A 13,422-nucleotide genomic window follows, 5' to 3' on the forward strand; every position below is an offset into this window, starting at 1 on the left:
TGTTATTTTCTAGAATAAATCTCCCCAAATATCAGTTACCCATGAGATAGAGTTTCAAACTGGGTACATTCCCTGTATAGCAAGTGCCTGTTTTCTTTTTATAGCATCACTCTACTGTTTTCCCTGGTAGTTTTTGCCATGTTACTTCAATATTTGTCTTTACATTTGGAGCATGCTGTCATGAACATACGTCAAGATCCTGCAGTATGTTTTCACAGGTAATTCACCCAAAATGTACCTGCATTTTCTTCCTTCAAAATACATTTCCAGTGATTTATTTTCTGTGGAAGGTGGAGAAACTTTTCAGATCTGCTGGACCTGAAAGTATAGGAAGTCGTGAGCTGCCTGACCTGGGTGCTGTGAGCCAAACTTAGATCCTTTCAAAGAACAACGTGAGTGTGTGTGTGAGTGCGCGCACATGCACATGTGTGTGCTTACATGCTTAAATCTTCTCTGCGCCAATAAATCATTTATAATTTATTAAAATGTCATTCATTAACAAAACACACTCTGGTAGTAGAGGGTTATATTTGTAAAAAAAAAAAAAAAAAGAATAAATAGGTGGCTAGGGAGTTGGATCAGTGGTTTAGAATGTTTGTTGTTCTTCCAAAGGACCAGGGTTCCATTCTTTGCAACCACTTTGTGAATTGCAACAAGGTAACTCCTGTCACAGAGAATCTTCTAGACTCTGTGATGACTGCATTCACATGACTTTAAGACTTACGTGCAGGAAAAGCATCAATATAAATAAATTAAAAAAATCCTGAAAAGTCATGATTTTGTGACAACTCTGTAGAATGATAAATTAGTTATACATTATCTCCAAGACCTAAGTGCTACTTCCGCACCTTCTGTGATGTCTTGCAGCTCGACTTTACAGTTACAGCTGGGTAAGAATATTGATGGTTTTTGTTTTTCCTTTTTTTTTTTAATTCCTTGACAGATTACATTGTATCTTATGATACTTTTATAGGGAAGAGACTTCTGCATCAGAGGTTTACTACTACAGAAGACATTTATTTCTACATACACTTTTTAGTCTCATAAGTCAAGTGCCCAAGTTGTGCTGTCTTCAATATTGGGGCTTTACTTAGAACATTTGGAAAACAATGGCTATGGAAATTGCCTATATTGTTTGGGAAGTATCTTGAACTCCTTGACCAACAGATGGAAAGGAGGCTTCCATTGTTTGGTGCTGTGGTTTTTGTTAGTCTATGACTTAGTGTGTTACTATGCTCATATATATATATATATATATATATATATATATCATTATATATATTATCTTAATATATAATTTTATAATATATAATTTTAACTGAACAAAAAATGATTCCCTATAACTTTTCAAAATCATTGCTCTCTATGATATCTCTCTTCTACCCTGTATTGCCTCTTACCCACTTTCCTAAAGTCCCAAAGAAAAGGATATTTTTTTGTCTACTTGGAGTAAATAGATGAAATCTTGAAACACTTGTGAGTTTTCTGGCCATTCCCTGAGGTTTTTATAGAACACTGATATAATGAACAACTTAAAACTGCATATAACTCATCTTGCATACACTGCTTGAATGAATCAGCTAATGTCATCACTTTTGTTGGAAGATATTTAATTCAATTACTAAGTAAATAGATAATCAAACATTTCATAATAACCTAGCTTAAAATGTGCTATAAAGAGAACACATTTTATAAGTTTAATAAAGAGCCAATTGTCTCTTACATTTTCTACTTCATAAGCAAGAAATCTTATCCTTGTAGTTTTCCATCACTTTTCTCAGTAATTACCCTTAACCATTTGATATCATTCAAATTTATATTTATGGACTTTACATGTTTTCAATGTAGAGCCAAATTATTTATCTCCCTTATGATGAACAATGTTTTCAAAGGTATCATTTAACATAATACGAAATTTAATGTTTTTTTCTCTTGTTCTGTTTGTTATGGCAAATCAGAGTTTAATAGTTATTTGGCTAGGCAGTGATGATATATGCTTTTACCTCCAGAACTCAGGAGATAGAGACAGGCAGATCTCTGTGGATTTGAGGCCAGCATGATCTACAGAGCTAGTTTCAAGATAGCTAAGGCTGTCATATAGAGAAACCTAGTCTAAAAAAACCAAAACCAAAAGAGCAAAGGAGTTATTTGATCAATTTTCAATTGCTAGTGCCTGTTAAATATTTACTTTTGTCCTTCACAATTTTTCCCAGTTCCTTAAAAGAGTCCTAACATATTGGAAAACATATAACAGAGACAATTGATGCAAGGTATATAAGGTTGTTGAGGTGGATTCCAATCCAGTGTGATAAATTCTCTCAGTAGACTAGGGAAAGCATCAAGAATCAATATGGTGCACTCACATGAGAGGTTCACAAAATGATGAAGTGGTGAGATTATCTACCTGCAAATCAAGTAGAAGGACATCAGAAGAGAACAAGCTTGTCTTTACCTTAATCTTGGACTTCCAAGCTCAAGAAATATGGGGAAATGTATGTCTGTCAACTTCAGGTGGTCTCTGGACATTGTGATGGCCCTCCTGGGGAAATCATCATAAGCACTAACAGGAGCATGACAGATGAGGTGATAAATGGGATCTAGGTGCATGATATGAAAGACAAAAACAATATATAAAAACAAAGAAAAATGATAAAATTAAGTTTCAAGGAAGCACAGGTATTTCTACATATTGAAGAAATAAAAAGATAACTTCTGATGTTGCAAGTATTTTGAGGGAGCAATTTCATGGATGCTGAATTTAGCTCTAATCTTACTAATATTAGTATTATTAATTCTTTATTATTTCTTTATATTTATTAATTATTAATCATTTTCTTTATCACAACACAAATAAAATCTGAACTATATATAGAAGAAAGAAAACAAAAGCTATTTTCAGTGTTATGCTGCAAGCTGAGGGATGTACATTAGTCACTAAAGATGTTAGCAATTAAATTTCAAACTGTAAGTATGAGATATCATTCAAAAACCTATGGAGAATATTAGAAAACAAACTTTATACGTGTACATGCTTTAGTATTCCTATGTTAAACAGTTCTTCAAAGATATTTAGTTATTTGGCCTTTATAATTAACATTACAAACACCTGGTTAGGGAAATATAAAGAACCTACTCTTTTATAAATAAGTATGAAATTTAACAGATGAAAATTATCTTTATCTTGACAGCCTGCCCCACACCTAGGGTGATCGAATTAATGCTGAATGCAAAATATGTGATTCTAGGAATTGCTACTGACTAGGTATTTCTAGGTTTATGATTGAACTCATAAAATATATAATGCCATTCAGAATGAATATATTGTTATCTATTAACACACCACGTTCTTCCAAAGCCCTTTGTTAGATTCTTTATTCTCTAAGAATGAAAAAAAAATCATGATTTTACTTATTGTGGTTATAATATAAAGGAACAGGATTCTGTGATCATTATTATATAAGAAGAAAACTGCTCTAGACAGAATTTAATTCTACCAGTCACAGATGATTTTTGAGGTACTTAGGATACTGTGGTAACAGATATTATCTCTTGAAGTCATTGAACACACACCAGCTGACAAGCTAACAGGAAATTGAAAGACAATTTTCAATACTATGCTCCAACTAAATGCCAATTTAGAAACTAAATATAACTCTTGGATTCTGTTTGCACTTTGAAAATTGCATTCTAAAGTTTAATAGTAGAATGAAAATTTCTGTAAGTTCTACATGCTGAAGCCTTGAGGCTTAGGCAAAGTATGCTCCAAAAATTACACACACAAAATAAAAGCATATGAGATTATATACTGCTGAAAAAGTTCTTGGGTAAGAAAAAAACATGGGGAATATTGAACTTCCGATAACTGAGGTGACTGGGAACAGATTGGGTTACCAAATTAATGTTTCTATAATTAAGAAAGAATAATCAGTGTTTGCATAGAACCTGATTCATTCAATAAACACTTACTGCCTGAAAAGTCTAGTTTCCAGATGCAAACCTTATAAACCATTAGGATGCCAGGAACAAAGCTCATGATAACAAGTGTGGCAAGGAATAAGCAATTGAAAGTCACGGAAAACTAATTACCATAGACAACATATGTGGGTGGGAGTGGATAATTGTCGATGTCTTATTGGAAGTCGCACACATAATGAAGTTTAGATGGTTAGTAACAAATTGACTAAAGTTTCTGAGTCACAGATTCTCCAGTGTCCTGACATGTAACCTGGCAAACTAAAGCAAGGGAAAGAAAATAGTTAGTGGGATTCATTTTACTAGTAATCCTGGTAAATATCTTTTGGAATTCCACAGGAGGTAGGGCATGGTATTCTGGTTCATTTTCTACTCAATCTAACACTAGACGAAAAACTTCCTTCTATCTATTAAAGTGTACTGTCTTTGTCTGGGTAACGGGAACATCTAATTCCCAATACTATTATGGTGAATTAGTTAATATATGAGGGCAAAGAACAAAGAAAGAAGCTGTCACAGAGTTGGTGCTTAAGGCATCAACTCAGAACAAAGAAATAGACAATATAATTTGTTTTGTAAAAAGGAACACTTAAGAGCCATCACAAAATGATTCAAAAGGAAACAAAATAAGATAGGTGGCAAAATGTTTAGGAATAAATGAGGAACGGAGATATCTTACCCTGGGATGCTGTAAAAATACCAGGGTAAAGTTAAGTGCCAACTCTTTCCAAACATAGTCCTGGAGTCTGGAAGTCAGTATGGATATCAGTTTGCCTCCATGGCGATATACTGGCTTTACGGAGTTCTGGTTATGCAGTCCAATGGACTTTCCTTGGAGATATAGCAAGAAAACAAAACCAAAAATCTTGTCCTACTTTCAATTTAAAATTTAAGATCTCTCTCTCTCTCTCTCCCTCTCTCTCTCTCTCTCTCTCTCTCTCTCTCTGTGTGTGTGTGTGTGTGTGTGTGTATTATGTGTGTGTGTGTATTATGTGTGTAGTTCCTGAGGAGTCTCAGAAAGCACTCCTAACAGTTGAATTATCACTGCAGCCCCTGCTCATAATCTTTATACATATTCCTAAATATATAAATTTTAGTCCATGTAGGTTTTCAGGGTTGACCTTTGGCATTGAACAAGCAACTGGTGTGTTCTTCCTGGGCAAGAGCACTTCTCCCACTCCCAACGCTTCACAGTTACCTGTATTTCTGTGCATAGGGTTGAGGCTTCTTGGGCTTTTCCCCTCTAACTGGTGTTACCCTTTTTCAACTCAGAATTGGGCAATCATTCTGGCCAAAACATATGGATATAGATTTTGATGTTACTAAGAGACACAATCTAATAGCAAACTTTATGATCCTTTGACTTTTATAATATTTCTGCCCCTCCAGAGCAATGTTCCCTGAGCCGTAGGTGGGTGACCAGTTTGGAGATGTAATCATTGGTACTAGGACTCCACAACTATACTTTTGGGTTGGTTGTGTTTTTCTGTAGCATCTGTGTGTTACAATAGAAATTTCCTTAATTAGGGGTAATGACTACATTTATCTCTGTTTATTTAAACCAACACAATTCCTATAATAAATCAGTGGTTGTAGATTATCCTTCAGTAACTATTACATCACTAGCACTGAGTAGTTATATAGGTTTCCAGTATTTGTCATGGTTTCCATCTTGTTGAGCAGGTCTCAAGACACATATATTTGTTGTTGCCAAATATATGTGCGCCCCTACTCCACCCATTCAATTATCTCTCCATGTTGATTGTTAACATTGTCCATAGGCATCATTAAAGGCTAAGCTTGGTGCTTGACTCTCCCTTTAAAAGCTTGCATGGTGCCTTTTTGTAGCATGATATGCAGTCCTTGTAAGGGCAATCAGACGAGTCCCAACTCAAGGACCGTGGACCATGTTTCTGAAGTGTATTAAGTCTTCAGAAATAGGTAGTTACAGTTTACTGATGGGAAGTAATCAGCAACAGAAAGTAAAACAGAAACAGGCTGTGCTTTGGGGATCTTAGGATAGTCCTGGTCAACAACGCAAAAGATGGCTTCTGATGTCTGGGGGTCTTTGGCTCTTCCTATATACCATCAGCCCAGATGAGAAAAGATATATATAAAATTATGCGTTCTTTTTTTTCTTCAATGGGAAAATACCCAATAGTATGATTCCTTGTGGATTTTCAGACATCCTTATTGTTCTTTATCCTACCTCCATCCTTCTCCTGCATTTATCTCCCTCCCTCTTCCCTAGATAGCTTCCCTTTTTATCATTTCCTCTTTTCCACTATCAGATTGTGTATATCTTTGTAGTCCCTTTCCTATCCTCTCCACTCGTGATGGCATTTGTTTTTAACTCTCGAATTTCTGCAGGTCTCATGTGGGGAATCACAGATAATTTGAGTTCATATGTTTCTCAGGGTACATCAGAGAGGATGGAACAGAAAATATGTTGAAAGTTTCAGTTTGATGAAGAGATAGACGAAAGGCTAGTATCTGAACATTACATGACTGTTACACATAGGAAAGTCCTACAATAGCAACCCAATTAAAAGTAGAATAAAAACCCTAGATATTTTTTTGAAATTAGTTCATATACTCTCCTAAAATTAATGTCTCCTTCAAAAGTTTGTGATAAAATGCAACCTTTATATGAACTTATTCTATTTATCTTGGTGGCTGATTTTTTTTTCTATGACAATTGTTCTCTATTAGGCTTTATTTTTTTTTCTCCATTTTACAAAGCTAAAAGAACAAGAGTTTACAGCAGATCAACTCCTATTGACGGTTTGATAAATAAACCAAAACAATTCTGTAAATTGAAGGAAAAATAAGCTAGCAATGTTTCAAAATCAATGTACAACAGTGTTTGAACCACGTATATCTCAGTGGATCTCTTTACACCAGCATGCCCTGTTTGTGCAGTGCTGACGGAGCCTAGGGCTTCATGACAAGCAGTCTAAGAACTGTGCTATATGCACAGCACTTCAGGCACGCTCTTCATGGCTCTATTCTTTCTTAAATTCCACCTTGTTATTTAATAACTGAATTAATTCTCCATCTTTAAAAATATTTTATATCTTAAAATCTAATTTACACATCATTAAAACTGAACCTCGATCATTTTAAAGTATTTTACTCCTGAATCCCTAACACAATTCAGGAAGGGCCTTCCTTTTACATCATTTCTTGGGACTCTTCTACTTTCTATGACAGCTGTGCCCTTATGACAACATCTAGATCATACTGACTTAGAATTTTCTATGTGGTTTAGAGGTAGCATAAAAATTATGACTTCCCTGACTCTGTATTCTCAGTAACTGAGATTACAGGTGTTGGTTTATATGCCCAGATACTAGCTTCCTATCTCATTATCTTTTATTTATTGGTTTGAGACATTCATAAATTCATAAATGCAACTTTATATGTTTTTGTTTTTATTAAAAATAAGTTTCTCATACCATAAATTCCAATTTGCCCTCTCTCTACTTCTACCAACACACACACGCACACATGCATACACACACACACACACACACACACACACACACACACAGACACACCCCTTCCATTTCCCCCAGATTCATTCCCTTTCTCTTTCACGTTCAGAACAAAAAGCAGGACTCCAAAGAGCAAAAGCTGAACAAGATAAGTCAAGGAAAAAGTCCTCACATTGAGTTTGGACATGGAAGCCTAACAAGAAAAAAATTCCAAAAGCAAGCAAAAAAGTCAGAGAAAAACCCAATCCTACTTCTAGGATTTGGCTCTGCTTAGTTGATTTAGTGGACCATTTTCCCCTGTCTTCCATCCACTCTGATTCCTGTAAGCTTTAGTCTCTCTTTCTGGTGGGGCTCCTAGATCTCGGAAACCTTTAATTTAGCCCCCCCGCCCCCCCGCATGAGGGCTGACTGTGGTTCTCTTCATCAGCTCCCATCTATTGCCATGGGAAGCCTCTCTGATGACAACTGGACAAGGCCCTGGTCTATGAGCACAGCAGAATATCATTAAGAATAATTTCATTGATTTTTTTTTCAATCAAGTAAGTTTGATTTTACCCTAGGTTTTTCAGTTATCTAGTCTCCAGATCCTGGCCAGGCAGTGTAGGATATCATCTTCCTTTCGCGGCATGGGCCTCAAGTTAAAGCAAACATGGGCTGGCCACACTCACAAGTTCTGTGTCACAATTGCTCCAGCACATCTTGCAGGCAGGGGAGATTGCAGGTTTCGGGTTTTGTGGCTGGATTGGTGTCCTTTCATAGACTAATAGGGTACCTTTTCGTATAGCCAAATAGACTAACTAGAACATAGCAATGGAGTCTGTATTCATGTACAGTTCGGCCTTTCTATTTTGAGTGAGCTGTGTGGATGTTTTTCTTGGCAATGGGGTCCTATTGTCATTGTCAGACAGTGACCTTCTGTCCTAGCATTAGTTTTTGTTGTTTAGGGGTGTCTGTGGGGAACCCTCTGCCAACAACACTACGGAATATATCCCAGTCCCACCACCGGAAGACTTTTCAAGCTATGGAAGATGGCCTGTTCTGACTTTGATTCATCCCTTACTAGGAGTCCTCATAAGAGCCATCCTTATAGATTCCAGGAAGTTTCCACTGTGCTAGGTTTCCACAGCATCCCCTTGATGTTTGTCAGCTTCAACTGTCTGCCCCACATTCTCTTTATCCATCTCGCTCTCAGTCTTGTCTTTTCGTCTCCCATCTCTACCTGTCCTCAGTCAAACAGAAAACTTTATTCTATTTCTGCTTGCCAGGGAGGTCTGTGACTCCCCACCCCAGAGCCTTCCTATTCACCTAACATTTGGGTATATGCTGAAAAGTGGTATAGCTCCTTCTAAGAAACCACCATATCAATTTCCAATCTAGCTAGTACCCTACTCCCTCTGTTACTCCAGACCTAATTCTCAGGTCACACTTACTTAGTACATCAACTTAACACCAGCTACCAATTCTCGACCTCCCTGTTTGTTGTTGGGGTTTCTGTCCTGGCAGGTTCCTGCAGTCATTAAGTCTCAAAGAAATCACACAGAGGTCTACATTAACTATAAAGTGATTGGCCCATAAGCTCAGGCTTTGTATTAGCTCTTAAAATGTATATTAGCCCATTATTCTTGTCTATGTTAACTACATGGACTCAGCAACTTTTTTAGCAGGGCAGTTCACATCTTGCTTCTTCCGTGGTCAAGCTCATGACTGCCGAGAAGAGCTACCTTCTTCCAAGAATATTCCTGCTCTAATTGACTCTCCTCTACTTCTTGTCTGGTTGTCCCACCTATACTTCCTGTCTAGCTACTGGCCAATCAGCATTTATTTAAAACATAATGGACAGAATATAGACAGTTGTCCCTCACTACCTGTTCACACCTCTTGTGGACCCCACACAGGCTTACAACATCAGTCTCCAACATTAGCAAGCATTCCCATGAATGTACCAGCCTAGCAGGTCAATAAACAAGCAACATCCAGTCAATATAATCTTTGAATTCCAGAGAGAAAACAGAAATGACGGAACAAAACAACCATCTAATGAAGACAAAACAAGAAAACAGCACCTAGACCTAAAATCACCCAAACTCAGATGTGTCGTAAATGTCAGCTTAAAAATATAACTAGTAACTGCTAGGGCAGTATGTCTCCACCACACACCAGCTATTCTCCAACAGTAAGCCCTTAATATTCAAACATTGATGAAGCACAAGGGAAAGACCTTAAAACCAAATGTATGAAGATGATAGTGGTCCTTAAAGAGGAAATGAAAAAAATCTTTTAAAGAAATCCAGGAAAACACAAACATACAATTAGAGTAAATGGATAAATTCCATAAAGAAGGCCAGAAAAAAAAACAATAAAGAAAACAAATTAATCTGTCTTACACCTGAAAGTAGATGTAGAAGCAATAATGAAAACTCAAAGTGAGGGATACCTGAAAATGAAAAATTTAGGCATGCCAACAGGAATGACAAAGGCAAGCAACAGAAAACAAGAGATGAAAAAGAGTATCTCAGGCATTGAAGATATTGATTGGAGAAATGGATACATTAGTAAAAGAAAATGTTTAATCTAAAATATTCTTAACACAAAATATTCAGAAAATTCAGGACACTATGAAAAGACCAAACCTATAATTAACAGAAATAGATGAAGGAAAACATCACAAGCTTAAAGGCATAGAAAATATTTTCAAAAAAGAAAAAAAAAGTTTCCTAACCTAAAAACGAGATCTCTGTAAAGGTATAGGAAGCATAGGGAATACCAAAAAGATTGGACCATAAAAAAAAGCGTTGTCACCACATAATAAATGAAACACTAAATGTACAGAACAAAGAAAGAATATTAAAAATTGAAAAAAAAAGAGAACAAGTTAGAATTACACCTGAAATCTCCATAGAGACTCTCAAAGCCAGAGGGCTTGGGGAGATGTGCTTTCTATTCTAAGAGACCACACAAGTCAGCCCAGATTACTGAAAAACGCTCCATCACCACAGATTGGTAATATAAGATATCCCATGATAAAGCCAAATTTAAACGTTTACCTATAGATCTAGCCCTATAGAAGGTGCCATAAAGAAAAAAAAATCTAAATAAAGGGTTAAGTACACACATGAAAACACAGGAAATAAATAATCTCACAGCAGCAAGAATAAAAGAAGTGAAATACACACATGCACACATAGCAGCAGCAACAACAGCAATACCACAAGCAGCAATGAAGTAACAGGAATTAACAATCATTGGTCATTTATAACTCTCAATATCAGTGGCCTCAGTGTCCCAGTAAAATGATACATATTAATAGAATGGACAATTGGGCCCACTTTTCAGCTGCATATAAGAAATACACCTCAATATCACATGTATACTAGGATAAAGGGTTAAAAAAAGATATTCCAAGCTAATGGACCTATGAAGCAAGCTGAAGTCACCATTTTAATAGCAAACAAAATAGACTGTAAAACAAAATTAATCAAAAAAGTTGCAGAAGGACAATATATTCTGATGGAGGAAGGTCATTGGTTAAATAAAAAGAAACTGCTTGGCCCTCATTGGTTAGAAGATAGGTGGGAGGAATAAACAGAACAGAACGCTGGGAGGAAGAGGAAGTGAGCTCAGACTCTACAGCTCTGCTCTCGGGAGCAGAAGCCTCAGAGAGATGCCATGCCCTGCTCCCAGGCAGACGCATGCTATGAAGCTCCGGCCCAGGATGGACATAGGCTAGAATCTTCCCAGTAAGACCGGTGCTCCGGTGCTACAGTTTATTAGAAATGGGTTGATCGGGATATCAGAATTAGCCAGTAAGGACTAGATAGAAATGGGCCAAGCAGTGAATAAATTAATACAGTTTGTGTGTTGTTATTTCGGGCATAAGCTAGCCAGGCAGCCAGGGTGCTGGGGACGCAGCCCCGCCGCCCTTATTATTACAATATTCTCCAAAGAAGAAACCGAGGCGGTGGCAGGGAAGAGACAGAAATCTTTAATAAATAAATAAATTAAAAAATTAAAAAAATATTTAAATCTATGCGCCGAACCAATTTCATAAAAGGAACATTACTATAGCTTAAACCACATATTGCACCTCACACACTGATAGTGGGAGATTTGAATACATCACTCTCATCAATGGACAACTTACCCAGGATAAACACTAAAAAGGGAAATGTTGGAGCTAACTGTCATTACAAACCAAATGAATTTAATAGATATTTACCGAACATTCTACCAGAACACAGAAGACTGTACATTCCTCTCAAAATATCACAGAACTTTCTCAAAATATACCACGTACTCAGTCACAAAGCAAGTCTCAATAATTATAAAATATAAAAGAAAATAAAATCCCTCCTGGCATTTTGTCAGAAAACCACAGATTAAAGCTCAAGGTCAAAAACACTAAAAATAATGGAAAACTTACAAATGCATCAAAACAGAAAAGTGTTCTACTGAACTAAATTGGGTGAAAACATAAATAATGAAAAAAATTAGTCTTTCTAAAATTCAATGAAAATGAATACAAAGAGTGCACAAACTTAGGAATACAATGAAAGAGGTGTTAAGAGGGAACTTTATAGCACTAAATTACCTTCATAAAAACATGGAGTGATCTTATACTGCAACTTAACACCTCACATGAAGGTTTTAGAACAAAATGAAACAAGCACACACAAAAGGATAGAACAAGAAATACTCATACTGAGGGTTGAAATCAATAAAATAGAAACAAAGAAAACTGCAAAGTATCAATAAAATGAATAGTTGGTTATATGATAAATGAACAAGATAAACAAACTCTTATTCAACCTATCTAAAAAAGAGAAATAGAATAACCAATTTAATAAAATCAGAAACAAAAAGGGAAACTTTACAACATAAACTCAGGAAATCCAGCATATCAGTAGGGCATATTGTAAAACTCCGCTTCTGTACCATATTGGAAAATTTAAAATAAATGGATAATCTTCTAAATATGCAACACTTACCAAAGTAAAATGGAGAGCAGATAAGCAATTTAAATAGAATTATAATCCTTAGTGTAATAGAAGTAGTCATTAAGAGTCTCTCAAATAAACAAACAAGCAAAAAAAGCCCAGTGCCAGAAAAGTTTAGTACAGAATTTTAGCAACTATTCAAATAAGTCTTAATGCTAAGACTCAAATTATACCACAAAGCAGAAACAGAAATAACAGGCCTAAACCCATTTAATGAAGTTATATTTACCCTAATACTCAAATCACAGAAAAAGACTCAGCAAAGAAAGGGAATTATAGACCCATTTCCCTTATGAATATTGATGCAAAAATATACAATATAATAATTACAAACCAAATGCAGGAAAACATCAACAACATTATTCACCATTATCAAGCAGGTTTCAACTCAGAGATGCAGAGATAATTCAACATACAAATATCAGTAAATGTAATTCACTATACAAACAAACTGAAATAAAAAACAAACAACAACAAAAAAAGAACATGATCATCGACATAGATGTCAAAAAAACATTTCACAAAATTCAATTTTCCTTCATGATAAAAATCTTAGAGAGAAAAATAAAAGAAACATATACAATAAAGGTGATTTTCAACAAGCCTAAAACCAACATAAATGTAAGTGGAGAAAAAAAAATCAAAGCAATTCCATTAAAATAAGGAACAAGACAAGGCTGTCATTTCTCTGCATAACTATTAAACATAATACTTGAAAATTTAGGTAGAGCAATAATGCAATAGAAATAGATTAAGGGGATAACAATTGGAAAAAAGATAAAGTATTATTTGCAGGTGATATAATACTATACATGAGTGACCTTAAACCACCACTAGGGAATTCCTACAACTGATAAACAACTTCAGCAAAATGAATGGCTAAAAAAATGAAATTAAAAATTCAGTAGCCCTCTTACATATAAATGGCAAATGAACTGAGGGAGAAATCAGGGAAAGAA

The sequence above is a fragment of the Microtus oregoni genome, unplaced genomic scaffold (assembly GCF_018167655.1).
Source record: "Microtus oregoni isolate MIOR12 unplaced genomic scaffold, Mior012 000001F_ref0000356, whole genome shotgun sequence".
Lineage (NCBI taxonomy): Eukaryota > Metazoa > Chordata > Mammalia > Rodentia > Cricetidae > Microtus > Microtus oregoni.